Consider the following 11341-nt stretch of genomic DNA (forward strand, 5'->3'; position numbering starts at 1 on the left):
TTTATGCTCTTCTAGGGTCTTCGTCATGTCCTTTGTATCCTGAACCATGACATTGAATTTGTGTGTACTTCTTGAATAATTGCTCCAAGTTCTGTGACTTCTCTGGTTTTTTAATTTGGATGTTTGGGTTATCCATATCTTGTTGTTTCCCTTATATGTGGTGAATCATTTCTCCCTTGCTGCTTTCAGAACTTTCTCATATGCTTTACAATTGCCTGTTGTTTTTGGCCTCTTCACATTTGCTTATCTTTATAGGGTTCTTTTAGGATATGCAGAATTATTTGAACATTTATCTATAAATTGACAGTGCTACAGCTTGGTGGAGTGCACTTTCCCTGACCTACCAGCAGATGACACTCTTGAGCCACCTCTTACCCTCAAGCCAGTTCTCCCCCAACTTCTTCCATGCACTGAGTGGGGTTCAAATCAATCTGGAAGTCCAACTAATGCACCAATTTTTGATGTGCACTGGGGACTGCCAGCCCTGTATGTGGGGGACATGCACTGCACAGTTTTGCAGGGCATCTGCTCCAGGATATTGTGTTCTTGGCCTTTTCTTTGGCTGTGGGTGGAGTACTCAGGGGCTGCAGAGCTGTATGTCTCAACGTCCAGCTCAAATGCCCCTCAGTCTCTGTCTGCTTTGTGCCCCTGAGTCCCTGGTATTGGGGGAGAGCTCTTGGCACTTTTGTGTGGTGCTCTTGCTTCTAGACTGTGCACACTGCAGGCTTCTGTGGAGGAAGAGTGGACACCATCATAAGTCCACTGAGTCCCAAATTCCTTCAAGGAAGCTCTTGGCCATGGGACTGTGAAGGATCATCTCCCAGCCAACTGCAAAGATGGCTGCATGGTGTGTGGAAAGCTGCCCCGTTACACACTTGTCTGCCCACTCCAACTGCCAGTCCCTGTCATGGAGGCTCTTGGCCACGAGTCTGCGGAGGTTATCACCCTAGCCAAGTGCTGAGGAGGGTGCCTGGGGCATGGAGGGCTGCTCCCTTCCTTGCTCATCAGCCAGCTCAAACTATCCATTCCTTGGAAGTTTTCTGGGTTGAACACTCACTGGTCTTAAATGCAGTCTCTTGGTTTCTCCATGTACACACTCACCATGGGTATAGAAGTCCTTGCCCAGCCATTGGAATCCTGGAATTGCTGTTCTGGAGAACTTTCTGTCCTTTATCTAGTGTTTTTACAGAGGAGAAATTTTGCTTTGTCTTTCCTAATTTGCCATTTTCCTGAAACCTCCTATTCTGTAATATCTTAACATATTTCCTGCCAACTCCACTCTATCCAAGAGATATGAAACTATATGTCCACACAATGAATTGTATAGGGATGTTATCAGCAGTTGAATTCATAACAGCCCAAAATGTGACCTTGCATCTCAGGAGCTGCAGCCATTGCCAAAGTCCTGGCTGCGATGATGGTGGAGCTCCTACTACTGACACCTCTTGCCTGGAACTGAGCATCACGGAGGAAGAAATGGTCAGCCTTTGGTGATATTAACCATTTTTAAACACAAGTTGGATCACAAGTCACATTTTCTTTGCCCTCAGTTACTTGTCTGAAAACCTTGTTAAGACATTACTTGGGAAGCAAATGAATTTGAATTGATATTTACTTTCTTCTTGCTTCTCTTCTTATGGGTTCTCTTTATATCTGAAATAACTTCTGGAATGTTATCAGAATATTATAAACCAGACCCAGGGAGTAATGGTCTATTGATGTGTCACCTTGGTTAAGTTATAGTCCCCAGTTACTCAATCAAACATTAATTTAGATGTTGCTGTAAGGGTATTTGGTATATGTGATTAAAAAGTCCACAATCCATTGAATTTCAGAAAGGAAATATGGTGGTTTGAAGCTGTATGTACCCCAGAGAAAGAAGTTTTTAAATCTAATCCATTCCTGTGTGTGTAAGCCCATTTTAATTAGGACCTTTGGATGAGGCTACTTCAGTTAAGATGTGACCCACCTCATTCAGGATGGGTCTCATTCCTCTTACTGGAGTCCTTTATAAACAGAATGAATACAAAAAGACAGGGGAGGAGTCATGGAAGCAAGAAGCTGAAATAAACTAAACCAGAAGAGAAGGGAGAAATCAGTAGATGCCACCACATGTCTTGCCAAGGATCAGCCAGTATTTGGGAAGAAAGCATAGCCTTGATTATGCTTTGATTTGATTTGGACATTTCTCAGGCTCAAAACTTCAAGCTAAAAAATCCCCATTGTTCAAGCTGAACCATTTCATGATATCTGCTTCCAGCAGCCTTGGAAACTAAAGCACAGAGATTATCTTAGGTAACCTGGGTGGGCCTGATTCAATCAGGTTGAAGGCATTAAGACAGAGTGAGGCTTCCTTAATGAAGAATAAATTCTGCCCAGGCACCAGATGTCCTTCTTAAAGTCTCACAGTCTGTCCTACAGATTGCACACTTGCCTAGCCAGCCCTCACAATCCTGTAAGCCAATTCCTTGAAATAAATCTCTTAATACCTATATCTCCTACTGATTCCACTTCTCTGGTTGGATCCTGGCTGATACAATGACATTGGGGAAAAAAATAGGAAAAGATTTTTTAACCAGACTCAAAAGGTACTTACTATAAAAGAAAAAAAAAATTGAAAATTGGACTTCATTAAAGTTCTTTCAACAAAAGACACTATTAAAAGAATTTAAAAAATCATATCCTGGAAAAAGATACTTACAATACATATTTCTGATGCAAAGACTTATATTTGGAATATATAAATAACTCCTGCAAATCAACAAGAAAAAGGAAGCCCAACTAAAGGCAGACATAAGATTTGAACAGACATTTCACAAAATGAGATATCCAGTCAAAAGCATATGAAATATGTGCTCAACAGCCTTACTAGGGAAATGGAAATTAAAACTACAATGAAATACCATTTACACAACTACTGGACTGACTGAAATTAAAAGGATTGACAGTGCAAAATCATGGCAAGGATGAGGAGGAATTGTAATTTTACTACATTGCTGTTAGGAGTGTAAAATGGTACAACCATTTTGTAAACCATTTTGGCAGTTCATATCTACTAAAGCTAAACATAGCCTACCCCCATGATAGCAATTCCCATTCCTAGGAACTTACCCTAGAGAAATAAGCATATATGCTCACCAAATAGTATACATAGAAATGTTAATTGCAGCTTTACTCATATTAGTCAAAATGGAAACAATCCAATGCCTAAACAACCCAATCTATCAACAGAATAGATTTATTTATTTATTCATTTATTTTTTATTTAAATGGTGGTATATTCATATAATCTAATATTACACAGCAATAAAAAAGAACAAACTACTTGTACATGCAGCTAAATGGATGAATCTCATACATATTAAGTTGCAGGAAAGAAGACAGATGTAGAGAGTACATATTGTATGATTCCAATCACACAAAGTTCAACAACAGGCAAAACCAATCAATGGTGATAGAAGTTAGAATAGTGATTGCCTCTCAGTGGAGATCTGAAGTAGAGCTCAGATCTGAGAAAACTTACCTTCAGCCTTCAAAGAAGCTGAAGGAGAAGGAGCCTGAAGTGCTTATTGGGTACCAGGGCCTGTGTCTGGCAGAGATCTTGGAGTCTGAAGCAGAGTGTCTTTGGATTCCACTTCTGATGTCAAAATTGTCAGAAGAACTGCTACTGCAAATAGAAAGAAGAGAGCTGCATTAACAGAACAAAAATTTGCAAATTGGCCAATACCAAGTAAAAGCAGGTGTTTCAAAGCAGAGGGAGGGGGCAAGGGAAGGGGGAGCATTGGGAATGCATAGTCCAAAGAGAAAAAGGAAATGGCACTTGCCAGGAAAGTTCTGTTCAGGGGCTTATTGGAACATGAAGGCAGAAGGAAACTTTTCTGAAACTGATTGGTCAGAGTTTAGGCCCATTTTTCTTGTCCCATGTCCTGTAAGTCTTGTTCTCCAACCTGAAATCATATGGCTCCAGCACAGAGTATTTACCTTTTGCTCCTCCTTTGCTGGGCAGCATTTTGTAACCCAGAGCCTGAAGGTCAATTTAGAGTTCTTTTAACAAGGGTTAGAGCTTTACACCATGTTGGCTCAGTTTTTGTTAATATTATAGTTTTATTATTATGAATCCAATATTTGAATATTATAAATAACCTGCTATTAACTTTACTAACTCCTTTTCAACAATGACTTCCCTCCCATTTCCAGGTTATCACATAAGGGGTTATTATAGAACAGTGGGATTTTAAAAATCAAACATATCCAAACACATATAACCAGCTAAGTGTTACCATTAAAAAAAAAATCTCAGGGGGCTGTGAACATTTAAAAATGAATGCTGCCAGAGCTCAAAAGGAACAGTGGTTCTGGACTGGCCTATGAAGACAGATTCTAAGCTACACAAAATGTCATCACTTTGTAGCTACCTGTGCTGGTTTGGATGTATTATGTCCCCCAAAATGCCATGTTCTTTGGTACAGTCTTGTGAGGGTCACATGTATTAGTGTTGGTTATGTTGGAATCCTTTGGCTGAGTGTTTCCATGGAGATGTGACTCAATCAACTGTGAGCAAGACCTTTGTTTGGACAGTTTCCATGGAGGTGTTACCCCACCCATTCAGTGTGGGTCTTGATTGGATCACTGGAGTTATATAAAACAATTCATAGACAGAGGGAGCTCAGTGCAGCTGCAGCTAAGAGAGACATTTTGGAGATGGCCATTAAAAGCAGACTTTTGCTAATGCCTTGGAGATACTAGCCCAGAGTTTGCCCCAAGAAGCTAAGCCCAGACATTTTGAATAAAGCCATTTTGAAGCACAACCTGGGAGGAAGCAGATGCCAGCCACGTGCCTTCCAAGCTAACAGTGGTTTTCCAGATGCCATAGGTGTTCTTCAGTGAAGGTGCCCTATTACTGACACCTTTGTTTGGACACCTTTCATGGCCTTCAGACTGTAAATTTGTAACCAAATAAACCCTCTTTATAAAAGCCAATCCATTTCTGGTATTCTGCATAATGGCAGTATTAGCAAACCAGAACACTACCCTTAATTTTCATCAATGGCAATGCCCTTTTGCAAGGCCTCCAAGATTATTTACCAGCTTTGATGCTTAACGACTACTTTGGGACCCTGACTAAAAATCAAGAAAAACCTTCATTTTTAGGCTCACCTAATTTTTTTTTATTGTTTGATTTTTTATTTTATTCATGGTCTTTAGCTTGAAAAAGGAATTTAAACATCAAATTTCAGAAACTTATAGTTCAACTTTTAAGAACAAATAAATATAAGCCCCTTTCTTTACTTGTATGATCACATTATTTGATTATTTCTCTGAAGTGGGGATTTCCTTTCTTTCCATAAGGGCCTCTTTTCCTGAATTAGTTCTGATGGATGCTTAGTCTATTGGGCATCTTAGATCTAACCTTGACTGGCACTCAAATGCCCCACCCACTGAGTTTGTTCCTTCCATATCTAATCCACATTTGTGCTTCCCCCAAATTTCTACCTCTGGTTCTCCTTTCCTTTTTTTTTAAGTGCAGTTTTATTTAGATATATTCACAGACCATATGTTCTAGTTTGCTAATGCTGCTGGAATGCAAAACACCAGAAATGGATTGGCTTTTATAAAAGGGGGTTTATTTGGTTACACAGTTACAGTCTTAAGTTCATAAAGTGTCCATCAACAAAGGGTACCTTCACTGGAGAAAGGCCATTGGCATCCAGAAAACCTCTGTTAGCTGGGAAGGCACGTGGCTGGTGTCTGCTTGCTGTCAGGTGGTGTTTCAAAATGGCATTCTCCAAAACGTCTGCATCAGCTTCCAATGGCTGTCTTCCAAATGTCTGTCTCAGCTCCAGCTAGCTATGAGCTCCTTCTGTCTGAGCTTATATAGTGTTCTAGTAAACTAAACAAGGCCCATGCTGAATGGGTGGGGCTATGCCTCCATGGAAATTACCCAATCAGAGTTATCACCTATAGTTGGGTGGGTCACATCTCCATGGACACTGAACCAATAGGTTCCAACCCAATCCACACTAATACGTCTGTCCCTACAAGAATGCATTAAAGAATATGACTTTTTCTGGGGGACATAATATATACAAACCAGCACATTCCACCCCCTGGACACCAGAAAAACATATTCTTTCCACATATAAAATGCATTCATCCTATCACAATATTACAAAAACTTAAATCATTTCAGTAACAATAGGTAAGTACAAGATCCCATCAGTTACAAGCAAGGTCCGTCCTAAGGCAAAATTCCCCTGTGGCTCTGTACCTGTGAAACTTAGAACAAGTTATCTGCTTCCAATATACAAAGGAGGGACAGTCACAGGGTAAACATTCTCATTGCCATAAGGAGAAACTGAAAGGAAAACAGGGTTTAAGGGACAAAAACAATTCCTAAAACCCACAGGGCAAATTCCATTAGATTCCAAAGTCTGAGAGTCATTAACCGAATGACGTTGTATCCTTGGGGCTTGAGAGAGCAGGAGTCCAACTCTTTCCAAAGGCTTTTGTGGCAGTCCTTTTCTCTCCAAACACTGGGGTGAGTACTCCAACATATCCACACATTCGGGAGACCACCTTTTTGGCCCCCCCTTCACAAACATTGGGGTGCCACCTGGCTTCTGCCCCTCTGGGGCAAAGGCTCTACACTCTCTGAACAGTGGGGTGGTGACCAGGTCTCCCCAATTCCCTGGGAATGTGCTCCATCCTCTTTGGGGCCTGGGGTGGCAAAATTCTTCCTGAGCACCAGGGTAGAAGGACCACCCTCGACCTCTGGGGCAAACTCAATCTTTCCATGAGTGTGGGCCACTCCGCTCTCCCATCCTGAGAACTCTTGACTCCACACTTCAACCTCCATGGCTCTGTCTTTGAAGAAATTTTTCTTGCAGTTTGTTCCTTGTCTGTCTCCTCCAGTCCAGATCGGCAGCATCTCTGTCTGTAAAGAGCTCACAAAAATTCTGTTGGCTTCACATGAAGTACACAGGGGTCAAAGCCATCAGACAATGGGACTTTCCACAAATCCTTTCTGGATAATTCCATCTCCAATCCTGGCTTGTACTGAAATGGTGGCTGGGTTCCATGTTTGGTTAAATCCTCACATTAGGCTGTAACTTCTGGGGTGACAGCTTCTGGGGTTCCACCCCCTGGAAGCCTGGAATTTTCCAAACCATCAGTTTCTGTTTTCTTTGAATCCAAGGGTTCAGTTCTAAGTTTATCCCTCTCCACTCGCATTTTACTATAAGCTGCAAGGAGAAGCCATGCTATATCTACAAATTCTAGTTTCAGAATCTCAGCAGCCAAGTATCCCAGCTCGTCACTTTCAAATTCTGTCTTCCTTCTGACACCAGGACTCAATTTTGCCAAATTCTCTGCCACTTTAAAACACAGATTGCATTTCTTCCAGTTTGCAACAACACATTCATCATTTCTGCTCAAGGCCTCATCAAAAGTATCTTTAGAGTCCATATTTCCACAAACAGTCCCTTCAAAGTGGTCTAGGCCTTTTCTATCAAGCGCCTCACAATTCCTCCAGAATCTTCCCCTTATCCATTTAAAAAGCCATTCCAATATGTTTGGTATTTGCAAGCTCATCATCAACCCACTTCTCTGGTACCAAAATCTGTTCTAGTTTGCTAATGCTGCCAGAATGCAAAACACCAGAAATGGATTGGCTTTTATAAAAGGGGGTTTATTTGGTTACACAGTTGCAGTCTTAAGTCCATAAAGTGTCCATCAACAAAGGGTACCTTCACTGGAGAAAGGCTTTGCCATCCAGAAAACCTCTGTTAGCTGAGAAGGCATGTGGCTGGCGTCTGTTTTCTCCCAGGTGGCATTTCAAAATGGTGTTCTCCAAAATGTCTGCATCAGCTTCCAATGGCTGTCTTCCAAATGTCTGTCTCAGCTCCAGCTAGCTATGAGCTCCTTCTGTCTGAGCTTATATAGTGTTCTAGTAAACTCAACAGACCACGTTGAATGGTCAGAGCCGCGCCTCCATGGAAATTATCCAATCAGATTTATCACCTACAGTTGGGTGGGTAATATCTCCATGGACACTGAACCAATAGGTTCCAACCCAATCCACACTAACACATCTGCCCCCACAAGAATGCATTAAAGAATATGTTTTTTTCTGAGGGATATAATACATACAAACCAGCTCTCCGTGTAATCCATCCAAAGTATACAAACAATGGCTCACATGTCATCATATAGTTGTGCATTCATTGTCACAAATAATTTTAGAACATTTTCATTACTCAAAAATAAAGAAAAAGTAAAAATAAAAAAGAACACCCACAACATCCCATACTCCTTATTCCCCCCTATCGTTTATATATTTTGTTTGTGTATTTTATTACTCTTCTGCCCATACACTGGATAAAGGGAGTATCAGTAACAAGGTTTTCACAATCACACAGTCCCAAGATAAATGCTTTATAGTTATACAATCATCATCAAGAATCAAGACTACTGGATTACAGTTCAGCAGATTCAGGCATTACCTTCTAGCTATTCTAACACACTAGAAACTAAAAAGGGAAGTCTATATAATGCAAAAGAATAACCTCCAGAATGACCTCTCAACTCTACTTGAATTCTCTTTAGGTTAGCCTAATTTTGATTGTTCATAATAAAGTGAGACAAATTTTCAGGACCCAAAGAGACAGACCCGAGTTATAGGAGCTAGTCTTTCATTCCCCTTTATACATTTCCCAACTCAATGATAAAGAACATCCAGTTGTTACCAATGCTGATGAAGTTAATTTTTCTTTACAAATGTCTGAAAAGTTCTGAATTTTTATTTTCTTGAGGTGGGATAAGGAAATATTTGCTTGCCACCTAGAAAACATCAATAGTATGACAGGGTGCTTCAAAGAGAAGCCATGTTTTGATACTTTTAATTATTTCTCCTGGGGTACAGTGAAGGGCAGTGACAACATTCAATTACATTCCTATTATTTTATTTGGTGTAGGTTTAATGAGCAAACTATTTAACAATAAAATACCAAGTAAGCTTGGTCTGGGGTGTTTAAGGAACTCTCAATTGACCTTCAGGCCCTAGGTTTCAAAATGGTTCCTGGCAAAGGAGAATGCACAGATTGAAGAACAGGACTTCCAAGAAAAATAAACCTAGGATCTGACCAGTCTGTTTCAAAAAGCTTCCTTCTGCCTTGATGTTCCAATGAACAAGTAAAAGAACTCACTTGACAACCACTATATCTCTTCCTTTTTTTTGGACTACAAATTCCCAATACATCCTGAAAACTTTGGAACACCTTCTTTTACTTGGTGTAGCCTGATTCACAAATTGGCATACAGTTAATAAAGCACTCTTCTTTCTATTTGCAGTAGCAATTCTTCTGACAGGGAGCATAGATTATTCCTCAAAAATTTTTATATACTGCACACTTCATTTGATGCAATACATGCATTTATTGCATTGGGAAATGTGCTTGCAGAGCCCAGATTATGATACACAATAACTATAATTTATTTGGTAAATTTGTTTCTTGAGAGAAAAACACTAATTAATTATGGTGGGTGTTGGGGTCTTCAGGATTAGAAGAGGGAATTTAAACAAGTGCCTCTCAGAATTTTGGCTATTTTTCAAAACTAAAAGCATACTTAAAAGACAAAATATTGCCACTGTTTAAGATATTCTGAAGAACATGCTATAGGACCTCCGTAAATGTGTTGAGTTAGGAAAAACTCCATTAAAATGACAATTAAAAAACTTTGAAGGTATAAGCCCACAAGAGTGAAGGGAAAAGAAGAGGTGACAATAGATGAGAAATTTCAGTAAATTTTGTAATTTGGAAATAGAGTGGATGAGTAGTAATTGACTCAGTGCAAAAGTTGACACCCACATGCCTGCAGAAGGGAAAATCAGTAAGAAGCATGCTGGTTCTTGCTCTAGAAACTGGAGAAGACCAGATAATTCTGGAGACAGGAATTCACAGCAGAACTATAAACAAAAGATTGATTGGAAGCCTATATAGGGAGCAGATTCCCACATCTTCTTCCCCAGAACAGGAAACCAGGTTGCAGCCCTTTTCCAACCCCAGAATAAAGGAAGGGAGGATTACTCTGTGGAGAGGATGCACCAGAGAGACTCTGGACTTGGGACTCCAGGCCCAGCTGAAGCTGGGGGTGCAATGCCCTGAGGAAAACAGGCTGAGTAACTGAAGGTCTGCATGTGAACAGTAACCCAGCACTGGGATTGCCCTTATCCAGCATCTTGATTTTGGGCTGCCATGATTAATTTCCAGGCAGGATTGGTAGGATTCTTCTGTGCAAAAGTGTCTGGAATAGGAAAAAGTCCTGGAAGCCTAGTATTTGGGGCCTTCCAAGGAGTGGCCAGGCTTGCCCAATTGCCTGGGTGACACCAATGCAGATACGTAGATTTTCCACTCAGCTTTTTAGTGCTTAACTCTTAGTACGTATAATCATCCACAGTCTTGATGAATGCCACTAAGCTGAAAGACAGAGATCAAAATAAACACTCAGGGAGAAGAGGGGCAAGATGGTGGCATAGAGAGGAGTGGAATTTAGTTAGTCCCCTGGATCAACTAATAAACAACAAGGAACAACTAGCAAATAATTTGGAATAACTGCTGGGAGACAACTGTGACTGTCCACACATTGTATACCAACCTGGATTGGGAGGAATGCCTGAGACCACAGCATAAAATCTGTAAGTAAAAGCTGCAGAACTGCACCAAGAGCCCCTCCCCAATGGCAGTTTGAGCTGCAAAATCTTGCTGTGGTAGAAACTAGCAGCACTCTCTGAGTGGAGCAAGCGAATATAGCTCAGCTGGGCTCCAACTGGGGTTTTAATTAACAAATGTGGAGTGCTGAATACAAGCTACAACCTCCCAACAAGCAGACAGAGGCTTTTAGTGATGACTGAACTTTAAAAACCAGAAAACCAATCTGATCTGGGAGGGGGAGCCTAGAAGACCAGGTGCTACCTCTGGCTGATGAGTGAATCTGGGGGGCCATGTACTGGCTCCAAAAGGGGCTTTCTGTCCCCTTTTCTCTCTCTCAACCTGAGGGTCTCAGAAGAAAGAGAGCTGCAGCCATGTTCAGTTCCCAGTGCTCTGACCCAGATAACAGAGTCAAAGAGACAATTCAAATGCAGATGAAAACTCCTGAGGGGGTTTATCTTCTCTAAGAGTAAGGAGGTGGGGCCCAGCTTTCCCTTCAGAACCAGACCCCAGGGCCTGGGGGAAAACAGCCAAAATAGAAACTGAAGTGGCCACATTTCCTTACACCAGTCAGGAGCAACAGGCTGACAGGCACCATCTGTTGAGCAGGTTATGAAAAGCACAGTGACTGGAAA

This window comes from Choloepus didactylus, chromosome 8 (genome assembly GCF_015220235.1).
Source record: "Choloepus didactylus isolate mChoDid1 chromosome 8, mChoDid1.pri, whole genome shotgun sequence".
Taxonomy (NCBI): Eukaryota; Metazoa; Chordata; class Mammalia; order Pilosa; family Megalonychidae; genus Choloepus; species Choloepus didactylus.